The sequence below is a fragment of the Leuciscus leuciscus genome (genome assembly GCF_965113295.1).
Source record: "Leuciscus leuciscus genome assembly, chromosome: 2".
Taxonomy (NCBI): Eukaryota; Metazoa; Chordata; class Actinopteri; order Cypriniformes; family Leuciscidae; genus Leuciscus; species Leuciscus leuciscus.
In genome coordinates this window covers 27,194,826-27,208,775 of record NC_138726.1, presented here as the reverse complement: position 1 = coordinate 27,208,775, position 13,950 = coordinate 27,194,826, and positions in this window count along the sequence as shown.

Genomic DNA, 13,950 nt, shown 5'->3' with positions numbered 1-13,950 from the left:
ATCATGACATGATTTGTTAAAAGGGTAATAACTTGACATTTGATTTGGATTAGATTTATTGTGCAAGGAACATACAGTATATATTATTTATAACAGGAAAAATACTGAACTTCACATTGACAGATTCTTTTGACAGACCATGTTTTTCATAATACTGGCCAATTTGCATGTCTCTTCAACCTTGTAACAGTGATCACCAGTGAAATCCAAGGATCAGTTTTTTTTCTCACAGATAAATTATTTAAATAACTATTGACTGTGAAAATTGTGCAATGATATTTACAGTTAAGACCACTATAGCCATTAGCTATTTTGCTCTCACCTTCAACCTATTTTTCTGTAACAAGGTTAAATGGTGTTGCACAGAAAAAGTTTTGAAAGGTAAATGTCATGGGTTAATAATTTCAGTATTTCAAGTATAAAATGTGATTCAGTTCAAGAAACACTGAGTGATGCTACCTACTACCCTACATGAATGTGACCATGGGACTGAAATAATGTTGCACTTAAGCTTTGTAACAATGCATGATTGTTTTAGGAAGCTGTAGCCACTATTGTTTAAAAATTGTCTATTGAAAAAGATAAAGAAAACATTTGACAATAATCTGATTCTGAATATCGAGGGATACATCTCCTGGATTTTTTCTAGTGTTTACCAACCTGATACTTCGGGCCAGAGGGAGGAAACTATAATTTCTTGAAAGTTTAGAAGTAACCTTCTCAAATTAAAGTGTTTTTCCTGAATGTTTTGGTTGGTTTTTGGAGTTGGTTACACTTTATTTTAAGGTGACATAGTTACATTGTACTTACTCAAATAAGTACTAATAATGAACTATATGTACTTACTATAGAGTTAGGGTTAGGGTTTGTTTTAGGGTTAGTTAATTGTAGTTATGCATAATTTACTTTTGTTACTAAGTACATGTACTTAAAATATGTCACCTTAAAATAAAGTGTTACCCTGGAGTCTCTCTTATATGAAAATATCATATGTTAAATATGTGCCACTGAGATATTTACATAGATTCTTTATGGGTAATAGAAAAAAAAGATGACAAGGTCAAATATGTTATCATAAACATTATTGGCCCTATCTTGCACCCAGCGCAATTGACTTTGTACACCGACGCATGTATCATTCCTATTTAGCACCCGCGCACAGCGGACTTTTCCCTCCACAGACACACGTCGGTAAACTAGGAAATACACTTGCGCTCCCGGGGGTGGTGCAGCGAAAAGAGGAGGTGTGTTCCGGCGCAAACGTTCCCTGGTTCTATTTTGCAGGTTTAGAAAACAATTCCGCCACTGACCAGGAAAAACCTATAGTCTAAAGTCAGTGGCGCGTTGCGCATGTTATTCATATGCTATTTTAAGGGCGCATGCTTGGCCATAACCAATGTAGCGTGTGCACAACGCGCATACACTTTAATTCTCTCATCTACACAGAAGCAGCAGTTTTCATTTTTGCAAATCATATATACATTATTACAAGGAAAAATATTAACACACGAGGGAAATCATTGTTGTGTCCATGAAGATGTGAAAAAATAGGCATAAATCTAGCTTACACATTTACCCAAATTATTTTACGCCTGTTTAACCGAAGCTAATTTGGGTGGGTTTCTCCAATCCTCAATGTCACTTCTCTGTCTTTTACGGCCCTGACGAGAACGTCGGTCTCCTCGGCTGTGAACCGCTCCTGGCGCGCGCCTGGCAAATCCACCGTTATAATAGCAATCAGCCATGGAACAAGCGCGCCTGCTCTTAAAGGGAATGTGAGATGTCGCTCTGATTGGTTTATTTCACGTTACGCCCAAACCACACCTATGAATATAGAAGCTACTTCAGACCAACCCATTTTAGTCATTTATCCCGCCGGTATAATAGCAACAGCGCCCAAGATCCGCCCACAAAGTTACTTGCGTTTCGCGTTTGATACCTGCGTTTCAGATCGTTAAAATAGGGCCCTTTGTGCATCCCTACATATTTTATGTTAATATGTTTCAAATTAAGGTACAATGCAATCACTACAAATGGAAAGTTCTCTAAAATTTCAATTTGAAAAAACTCCTAGCATATCACTCATGAGCAAGAGCAGGCGTTCCTCTCATCGCTGCGTATCCTCGTTCCAGGCTATCAGCAATATGCATTTATCAAATATGGAGCTGCTGGTCAAGGTCATTTTGAATTATTTGAAGGCATTTCTTATTTTCCAGTCTGTTTAACTTTGGCATGCAGGCACCGAGCAACAGCATACAGCACTATAAAGCATGGTAGGCTTCCATTAAGAGTTTACTACATCTCAAGAAATCATAATAAACTAGAAGGGATGCTGTATGTGGCACAGCACAACAGTGGACTATTATAATGACATAATATCAGATGAAGCTCGGCCAAAAGATATAGATTAAGAAATGACAGTGTGATTTTCTGTCGCCATCCCTTCCATGAGCAGCTAACATAATCAATCAAGCTTGGAGGACTAGATGTATGGGGAGTGAATTAATCTAGCATTGTGGTCTTGCTCTTATTGCATAAAGCTGCTAGGAGAATGGCTCACTCACCGATTGGTTTTATTTGTAATGCAGCCGCTCTGGTGGGATCAAGTGGAGTAATTTTGTAATGTCTGCAAACAGCCAGGAGCTGCCATCTCGTGAATAAGATAAAGGCCCAACCGTGTCACTCTTCTTGAGGCATTACCTATGAGTCACATGATGGACATGTCTCTGCGTGTTTGGTGTCTTTTTTGAAGCCGAGTCCCCAGGGTAAACTCTCTGTACAGCTGTTGTACTCAATAATGTCTGATAATTTCTTTTCAATTAACTCCACCGATCAAATTTAGCTCTTAGATTACTAATCAGTTAAGCCATGGTGAAGCAGGAAGAGAGCCTTACAGCAGAGCAGAGTAATTACAAGCAGATTGGCCACTGTTGAGAGCCAATGACACAAAGCGTCTGTGTGATGGAGGAGGATAGCACTCATCACGTTTTACAGGCTCACCACATGGGCTCACTGCTCCCAGTGCACTCTCTTTACATAATGCTTTATAGTCAGGGACACTTTAAAGGGTCATGATGGCCAACCAACCGCCCGCAGTCAGAGTCTAGCCTTGGCAGCATCGCGGGGAAAGATATGCAACGCACTGGAACACGAAAACAAACACTTGCGTCCCATGATTGCCTCTCTCATCTACTACGCGACATGTCTGTCATTGGAAAGATCCACGTGGTGTCATGAATAATTAAGAGACAGTGTCTTCTCATTGGATAAGAAAACTCAGTCTCATGAATAATTATGAGACACCGATGAGTCATCAAAGTACTACAGTGCTCTGCCACCTCACAGCCTGTGACGTGGACACTATGAAGATTTTAAACCCAGAAGACGAAAACAGCAGAAAAAACAAAAATTTAACCATTTTCTTTAACCAATTTAGTTCATATTTTGATTAAAGTTTACATTACAATTTATTCAGTGTTACCATCAAACCTCACTATGCTAAACTAAGCAATGAACAATATATATATATATATATATATATATATATATATATATATATATATATATATATTAAGAGTTCAGATGCAAAAGCCTCTAAATGCCATCTGAAATTTTCTTATAGAATGATCATTTTTGTCAAGCTCGTATATTTCAATTCAATAATTTCACTTAAATGGCAATGAAGATTACCTATTAATTGTCATTTAAGTGAAATTACTGAACTTAAATATACAAGCTTGATAAAAATGATCATTCTATAAGAAAATTTCAGATGGCATTAAGAGGCTTTTGCATCTGAACTCTTCATACATATATATATATATATATATATATACTGTATGTATATATATATATATATATATATATATAAAATCATTTTTAAAAAGAGGCTGAAAACGTAACTGTTCTCCCAGGCGTTTGAATTTAATTTAATTTTAGTTTTGTTTTATTGTCTGTCTACTATTTAGTTTCATTCTGTTTTCTATTTAATTTTCCTTACTCTGTTCAGCACCTTGGTCAGCTTTGCCTCGTTTAAATATGCTATATAAATATAATTTACTTACTAAAAAGAGTAATTTCATTTGTTTGTGAATTGGTCATCACAGCTTTGTGCCATGTCTGCAGTTGCATGTGCAGGAAACAATGGAGCACACACTACAGATGTAATCTAACGCCACCTCATGAGATGATATCTGACGCAACTGCATATGCGCACAAATTTAAGATTAGCCTATTTTCGCAGTCTGAAGCCTAATGTCACCTCACTGGAACAGACTTTTTGCATCATCAACTCACTTCACAGCAATGCATTGGGCATAATTTCCACCAAATGTGCTTTCAGAGTGCTTATATTCTTGAGTGCAGAGCAGTTTTCATCCCGATTGACCAGTGGAGACAGGTGGCACATTGGCTCTTATATTAGATTACAGGGTGAGATACTGGCAACCATTGACATGCAGAAGTGGTATTTAACCATAGCGGAGTACTAAGTGAGGAGGCGAAATATGAATTAATAGAACCGCTCCCGTGTGGTTAACAGCAGTAAGTAATCAAGTAATTCATATGCTTTTCCTCTCTGATAGGTGCTGCCAGCTGTGTCTGTGCTGCATAAGGAGATGACAGGCCTCTGATGCCAGCTTGGGGATGATTAGGAGGACTATCATACCAAAATGCCAGCTGCTGTGTCTTTCTACAAGAGCAATCACCAACACTATTGTTGGGACCGTATGAACATGCCAAAAAGCAGTAGTTTAAATTGGGCATCTACCTTAATTTTAAGCACGGAAGGAATTTATTTCCTGTGCAAGACTTCCAATTCATTAGCCACCATAGGTAAATAACTGCAAAAATAACGAACGGTAAAACTATTTGCGCTACAAACCAGTGTGTTCTCTTACGAGAGGTCTCTCGAACTGCGTAAAATATCTTACGCTAGGGGAAAATCCTTTTTCCGCGAGATATTGAAGCCAAAAATTATCCTTAATTTTGTAATAATGCAAAACGCGTTGCGGCAGCATGCAGACATAGGCGAGGCAGCTCGCGCGCCTATTGGCTGCTCTGCGGCAACTGCAGCAGCCTATCGAGCGAGGCCTGGCGTGACGCCAGACCCAATGAGGGTGCTTCGCGCCTGCTGCGTCACGTCCCGCCGAAACGGGCGTGGTCTAGGCCTATAAATACCGCTCGCAGGCAGCTATTATCTGATTTTTCATCCTTCAAGCGAAGTACACGCATCGCTGGAGCTGGAGAAGAAGCCGCGCCGTCTGAGAGAGAGCACCTTCAGCGGGACGAGTCACTGAAGTCGCTGGCCGCGCCGCCTTCCTTGCCTTCCTGCTGCGCTATCCAGTGTTATCTCCTCTCTCTGCTACTGTGTTTATGTATGTGTGTGTGCTCGCCGCCGCGACACACACTCTCATTGCACTAAAAGAGCTGGGCGTCTTTTTGAAGACGCCCCTTTTCCTGAGGATCACGCAGCTCTCGCGCTCGCTGATGGCGACTGCCCTCACTGCGAGCTAGTTACTGCCTATGGTGACTCTGAGGACTCACCTGGCATCCTTCTCCGAGACTGCTCCTCCGCCCCCCCCCAACCCGCAAAGCTTGCCGGTTCGCCCGCTTGCCTTGCCTGCTTGTTCTCCCTCTGTTCGAGCCGCGCAAACCGCGCCGCTCACAGGGGATGTCAGGAGCGGGCGGTCACGGGGCTAGCTTTCTCTCTCCCTCTGTTCAAGCCGCGCAAACTGCCCTCTGAAGTTCGGGCGACTGGAAATGTCAGTATTGCAATGAGCAAGCCTGTTGTAATACACGCATGCCTGCAAACAAACGCCAGCACGTTGACGCTCTCTGATAATACTCGCGCTAACTGAATTACAATGTGTCTCCCCCTGTGGCCCAGTGGCAGACTCTTAGGTTTTGGCGCGCGAGAGACCCGTGTTCGATCCCGGGTCTACCGGCCAGAGCATGTGAGCGGAGTGGAGCGGGAGCGAGCGGGGAGCGCGAGCGGGCGGATCTTGGACAGAGCGCAGAGCGGCAATTTCAAAAGGACGGAGCGTCGCACTATTTTCCGCTCCGCTCACGCCACGCATCAGTCAAAAAATGCGCCATGAAGAACAAAAAACATATATAGGCATAGCCGTCGCACTGGACTATAAGTCGCATTTATTTAGAAATTTGTTTCACACAAAAAAAACTAAAACAATGTTACAGATGGGACAGTTCTCCGTTACGGACGTGAGCGCTCTGACAGCGGCACTAAAAGACTGCTTTAAAACTTTCACTGAGACCTCAAACAGAAAGCACAAAGCCTGTCTTTAAATTTAATTTAGTTTTGTATTAATTGTATCTTAATTTTGATCAGTGTTTCATCAACCAATTTTCTGGATTTAATAAATAAGTAAATATATTAGATAATCACGACACGAAGGCGCCGGCGGGTGAACCTGGAGTTTGTCTCATAAATGAACCGAAACTCAGCGTATAGCCTACTCGCCTGACAGACCTGAGACATATATATAAAGCCTGAAATGTCTACTTTTAAACAGAACAATTCAAAACGAAAGAAAACAGACTGCTCTCTTGAATCCGTATGAAATGTGCATTTCTCTCTGGGGCGTTCAATACTGCGAAGATCGCGAGTCAGCATCTTTCCAGCCACAGACATAAAAAAAAAAGGTTTATTAGTAAACAATTAAAATGTCTCCTGCTATATTTTACATATACATAATCATTAATTTTGCCGGTTCGTTGTGACAGCTTTTAGGTGCGTTATTGGCAGCGCCACCCTTATGTTATGAACGCATCAGCACCGAAAACATGGAGATTTTTTTTCTTTTGGGGGCATTTTGTTTGTGTTCAGACTTTCAGTTGTCTTTAGGCGCGATGTTAGAGGACGCTGCTAATAAAGTTGCTAGTATGGCCTACACATATTGGATTCACGTTTATTATTATAGGCTATTTAAAAAAAATACCCCATTTTTTATGCCGTGCGTATCATTTTATTTTGTTGTATTTATCCGCCACACCTTGGCCGGTCCGTGAAAATATTGTCTGATATTAAACCGGTCCGTGACGCAAAAAAGGTTGGGGACCGCTACAAGTGATATACATGTAGATTTTTTTCCTTTTTTGGAGCGAGCGGGGGGCGATTTGAGTGGAGCGCGAAGCAAACTGCGTTGAGCGCTGAGCGAAAATGAGCGGAGCGGCCTGATGTAGCTTTGAGTGGGGGAGCGGAGGGGTGAACAGTTCCGTGAGCGATGAGCGGAGATTCTCACCGCTCCACTCCGCTCATATGCTCTGCTACCGGCAGATAAAATTATGCCGTCAATGCTCGCTCTGTCAGTTCCCTGAAAAGGCGACTGCAGATGTGTATTTTGCAGCCAACGAGCGCGTTGTACAACCCGCTCGCCTGCACCCAAACACCGTTTCTATGGTGTTCCGTGCGTCACTGGCGTAAGGAGAAAAGAGAGTTTTCTGGTCCCGCTGCGGACGGACCGACCTCCATTTCCTATACATTTCTCATTCCCCTCTGAAATTCAGGCGACTGGAAATGTCAATATTGCAGTGAACGAGCCTGTTGTAATGCACGCAGGCCTGCAATAAACGCCAGCATGTTGACGCTCTCTGTTTCTATGGCAACTTCTCGCTCGTTCAGTTCCAGTAAATGTGACTGTTCCAGTGTATTCTGCAGTAAACAAGTTGGCGACGCAGCACGCTTGCCTGCACACAAACGCCGCTTTTACGGCTACCCAGATAAATCCCATAAGTGTGAATTTTCTGGTGTCCCGGCCACGGCCGATGGTGTTTTATGTGTAGAAAGAATGCCCACTGCCCATCTCTACACACAAGCACAGCCCGTCACACAGGGCTCGCGCACATAAATCGACTCAGATCGATTGCGCATCAAACGTGGTAAATGTGCCCACTACCCAGTGCCCACAAACACTACGTTATGCATGTCTCACGTTTTCTGTAAAAACGAAACCAACGTGCATTCGCTTCACTCAAGCGATCAATGCTTTCGGTGTGGTAAATGTGCCCGCTATCCCGCGCCCACATCCACGCACAGGCATGACAGTTCCTACAGGACTCGCCCAGCCCTCCCCCCCCCTGCAGAGGAGTCGAGCGCGGGTAATCTGCCCGCTGTTATCAGCGCGCCCCTGCCTCAAATGTCACGAGCGCGACGCTTGTGTTACAGCACACCGAAGCCTCTCCATCGCTGAGCGAACGGAGCACGCTTCGTAATCAACCCCTAGCTATTCATGCAGATGCATGGGCAAAGCTGCCTGGGGTTTCGAAGTGGGTGCTAAACATTATAAAAAGAGGCTATTCGCTGCAGTTTCGCCGACGCCCTCGCCTCTATATGGCGCGCGTCGAGACCACGGTAAAACAGAAGTAGCACATTTACTTCGAGCCGAAGTGGCAAAACTATTGAGCAAAGGGGCCATAGAGCCTCTCTCTCAAGTTCAGAGCGAAGGAGGGCTATACAGCAGATACTTCCTGGTACCGAAAAAAGACGGGGGTCTCAGACCCATGCTAGATCTAAGGCAACTGAACAGAGTGCTTGTGAAGCGACAGTTCAGGATGCTCACGACCAGAAAAATCCTCGCGCAGATTCGCCGAGGAGACTGGTTCGTGTCAATAGATCTGAAAGACGCGTATTTTCAAATACAGATAGCGTCACGTCACAGGCGATTTTTGAGATTCGCCTTCAAGGGCCAGGCATATCAGTACACAGTCCTGCCGTTCGGTTTATCCCCGGCACCCCGTACATTTACGAAGTGCATGGATGCGGCGCTCGCACCCCTCAGAATGAGGGGCGTGCAAGTACTGAACTATTTGGACGATTGGCTGATTCTAGCGCAATCTCGCTCAGTGCTCATAGAGCACACGACCATTTTACTCGATCACCTCAAGAATTTGGGTCTCAGAGTCAATTGGGCAAAGAGCTCTCTGTCCCCCAGTCAGACGATATCTTTCCTGGGCACAGAGTTGGACTCGCTGTCCATGATAGCGCGACTATCACCACAGCGCGCGGTAGACATTCAGCGCACAGCGAGCTCGTTCCGCTGCAGCGCGTCTGTCCCGCTCAAGAAATTTCAGAAGATGCTGGGTCTCATGGCCTCAGCATCATCAGTGCTCCAGCTGGGCCTGCTCCAGCTGGGCCTGCTCTGCATGCGCCCGCTGCAGTTTTGGCTGAAAGCGCGAGTCCCACGCCAAGCGTGGGCATCTGGTCTGCTTCGCCTCAAGGTCAATCAGAAGTGTGTCACAGCTCTGAAACCTTGGAGAGCGGACGACTGGTACCAATCAGGTGTAAGCCTGGGGAATTCCTCGAGGGTGAGAGTGGTGTCCACGGACGCATCCACCTCGGGATGGGGAGCGCTGCTCAAGGGCAGACCGTTCTTCGGCCAGTGGTCAGAACGGGAGAAGCTCCTGCACATAAACTGCCTCGAAATGCTGGCAGTAGACAACGCGCTGATGCGTTTTGTCCCCAAATAAAAGGACGCCACTTCCTGGTCCGCTCGGACAACATGTTTGTGGTGTCCTACATAAATCGCCAGGGCGGCCTCAGGTCCAGGAGCCTGTACAGGCTAGCAGAACGCCTCCTGGTATGGGCTCAGCGCAACCTGCGCTCGCTCAGAGCAGCGCACGTGCCAGGGCTCCTAAATATAGGACCAGACAGACTGTCCAGGAACAATGTTCCGGCAGGCGAATGGTCTCTACACCCACTCTTCGCCCAGACAGTCCAACTGCTGTGGAAGAAATTCGGCAGAGCGGAAGTAGACCTGTTCGCGTCTCAAGAAAACGCTCACTGTCCGGAATTTTTCTCCAAGAGCGGGGACGCGCTGGCTCATGTATGGCCCCGCCGCCCGCTCTATGCTTTTCCCCCCGTCTCTCTCCTGCCTCAGGTGATAGAGCGGATCAGGGAAGAAGGATGCTCAGTACTGCTTGTAGCACCGTTTCTGGGAAAACCAACCTTGGTCCCCAGTTGTGAGGCAGTTAGCGAGCACTGCCCCGTGGCCAGTGCCAGTGAGGAAAGACCTCCTCTCTCAGGCCCACGGCTCGGTCTGGCATCCTCACCCGGAATTGTGGTCCCTTCATGTCTGGGCCATCAACGGGTACATGTTGAACTCCCTAAGGGAGTATTAAACACGATCACGCAGGCTAGAGCTCCGTCTACGAGACGGCTCTACTCCTCGAAATGGTCAGTGTTTTCGGGCTGGTGCACAGCCCGTGGCGTGTCACCCACAGACTGTGGAGTGACGGAGGTGCTTTCCTTCCTACTAGAGCTGTTGGATAAGGGCAGGACCCCTTCCACGCTCAAAGTTTATGTGGCGGCTATAGCAGCGTTCTCAAGAACAACGCTTGGTCAGTCAATAGGAAGGAACGATTTAGTCATCCGCTTCCTTAGAGGGGCTAAGAGACTGAATCCTCCCAGACCTCCCTCAGTCCCCGTATGGGACCTTTCTACGGTACTGGAAGCCATGAAAGGTGGACCATTCGAGCCTTTACAGACGATTGATCTGAAACATCTGTTTTTCAAGACTGTGTTTCTGCTGGCTCTCACTTCAGTAAAGCGCATAGGGGACTTACACGCGCTCTCTGTGAGCGCGACGTGCATGGAGTTTGGGCCTAATGACTCAAGAGTTATACTCAAACCTAAGCACGGTTATGTTCTGAAATCCCTCAACACACCGTTTAGGGCGCAGGTTATCTCCCTGTCAGCCCTACCGGTCCCTGATGAGGAAAGAGACGCGGGCCTCCTTTGCCCAGTCAGGGCATTGCGAGCTTATGTGTCTCGCTCGTCTGTTTTCAGACAGACAGAGCAGCTCTTTGTTTTGTTTAGCGGGCGTTCTAAGGGACTAGCCGCGTCGAAACAGGGCCTATCCAGATGGATAGTTGATGCTATAGCGCCGGCATACGCCTCCAAGGGCATGCAGTGCCCGTTGGGTGTCAGAGCGCACTCCACGAGAGGCATGGCCTCTTCGTGGGCCTGGTCGAGTGGGATTGCCTTGCAAGATATTTGTACGGCGGCGGGCTGGGCCTCCCCCGTCTACATTTATAAGGTTTTACAACCTAGAGGTTCCCGCCCTGCAGGCCAGGCTGCTGTCGGTCTAGTTAACCAGTATTATCTGACCTGATGCTATCAGCTCAGAATGTTGCGTCTACTGAGCACAGCTCGATGATCGACAGTGAAAAGCAGTAGCACAAGATGTGCCTGGGCAAACTGTGTAAGACCCACATTTCCCTATCAGTTCAGGCCGTACCACGCCCTGTCTGTATGATGAAATTCGCGTCTAAGCGACGCTGCCATATGTGGAAGAGTGCGGCTTCGCCCCTCCCTCTTCCCGGACTCCCTGTGAGTTCCCTGGTGTCAGATCTCAGCATGCACGGCGTTTTGCATTGGGTCCCCTAGCGTAAGATATCTTACGCAGTACGAGAGACATCTCGTAAGAGAACGTACTCGGTTACTAATGTAACCTCGGTTCTCTCTAGAAGAGGGAACGAGTACTGCGTATCTTGCCGTGCATGCGCACGCTCTGGTTGCTTCGATGATGAAAAACCAGATAATAGCTGCCTGTGAGCGGTATTTATAGGCCTAGACCACGCCCGTTTCGGCGGGACGTGACGCAGCGGGCGCGAAGCACCCTCATTGGGTCTGGCGTCACGCCAGGCCGCGCTCGATAGGCTGCTGCAGTTGCCGCAGAGCAGCCAATAGGCGCGCGAGCTGCCTCGCCTATGTCTGCATGCTGCCGCAACGCGTTTTGCATTATTACAAAATTAAGGATAATTTTTGGCTTCAATATCTCGCGGAAAAAGGATTTTCCCCTAGCGTAAGATATCTTACGCAGTACTCGTTCCCTCTTCTAGAGAGAACCGAGGTTACGTTAGTAACCGAGTACGTTTATGATAATCAATCATCAATCAATCAACAGCAAGTACAATTTTATCTCATTCCACATGCACACTGAAACAAACACGAGTAAATGGTGTTTGTTATCCATTGCCACATAAAACATGTGAAAGGAAATGGAAGGAAAACCAAATGGAAAGAGGGAGAAAAATGTGTTATGGTTTCTTTTAATTAACATTAGTAAATTATCATTCACTGTACACTAATTAGAGCAGTGAGGGTGCTGGAGAGGCTCTCAGCTGGAGTTTAAGATGAACTAAAACACACAATTAAAGGCAGTCCTTGCACGGTAATTTCCGAGGACATATTGAAAACTCTGCACACAGCTCAGAAGCACTTTGTAAATCTCCTGTGGCCACAGAACTACTCTACTCCATCCACTACAGTTAACATGCACCAAACTATATGCTTTTTAAAGGCAGGGCCATCAAGCATGTACAATTCAATGCACAGTTCAATCCTCTGCATCCTCTCAGAATAACAGAAAGTTTCATTAAAGTACATTGTCGCTTTTTTTTGATGAGTCAATACATCATCAATCCTTCTTCCAAAACACATTTTTGTCTTACCCTGATTCACTATGGTAAGCCTATTATGAGCATATATATATATATATATATATATATATATATATATATATATATATATATATATATATATACAATGTTGTTATTAATTTAAAGTGCCTCTTTGAGGTTAAAACATGTAGGCTATTTCCATATCACCTTGTTTGTCTTTCTGTGTCTGACACAGCAGGTGTCCTTGTCATTATTAAAAGAATAGTTCACTTAAAAAGGAAAATTCTGCCATCATTTACTCGCCCTCAAGTTGTTTCAGACCTGAATGAATTTCTTTTTTCTGCTGAACACAAAGGAATATATTTTGAAGAATGTTGATGGACCCCATTGACTTCAATAGGGTCCATCAACTGTTTGGTTACCGACATTCTTCAAAATATATTCCTTTGTGTTCATTAGAAGAAAGAAATTCATACAGGTTTGAAACAACTTGAGGGTGAGTAAATGATGGCAGAATTTTCATTTTTAAGTGAACTATTCCTTTAATGCCTTCCCTCATATGCCGTGTTTGATTATAGTTTGTGTAATGACTAACATTTAGCCTGGGAAAACCCAGACAAACTTCCGGCAAATTTAGATTTGCTTTGCAAGTAGTCTGGCAAAGAGCTCAATCAAGCCGATTTCTAATCCGTCGAAATCGCGGCACCAATCAGAAACGTTGAGGCGGGCTTTACACGATGACGATCGCTCTGATTGGTTTTAGGTCTATCAAATTGCGCCCAGAGGCATTTGAGCGACGTCCGTTGGTGAAGCGCACCAACTTTTAAATGCATTATTATATTCAAATTGCAAACACCTGAGGAAAGTCTCCATGAAAGACCCACTGGCAGATGAACGTGCTACTACATTTCTCTCTGAAACGGTAGGAAATTAAATTAGATTTAATAGAGTATTTTAACTGTGACAAGATGATTGACAGGGCAGTTTAAGTGACAGGATGCACGCGACAGATCCGTCCGATAAAGATGACGAAGTAGTATGTCCCAAAGCTTGCCTACTTTTTTTCTACAGATTCAAAAGTAAATACCTTTTCTTCACAAAAAGAGTACATACTTTTATGGCGTAGTGTAACTTAGGCGAATTGGGACGCAGCACATGGTTTTACACGATGACGATCGCTCTGATTGGTTTTAGGTCTATCCATGGGCGCCCAGAGGCATTTGAGCGAGGTCCGTTGGTGACGCCCCTTTGGAAATTAGTTATTAATGAAGCTTTGCCAGACCATAACTCAGTTACTACTGAGAATGGTCTGGTTTTAACCAGGCTAACTAACATTAGTATGTACAAATAAAATATAACATCTCATTATAGAGATTTTTCACTTACTGTTACATTTATTACCACCATTACCATAATAGTTGTTAGAAATATATTAGAATAAATGTCAATTTAATTTAATTGATCAATCTTAACAACAATTTGTATTTAATTTAATTAAAATGTAACACCCTTTAAGTTTAAAAGGTAAGG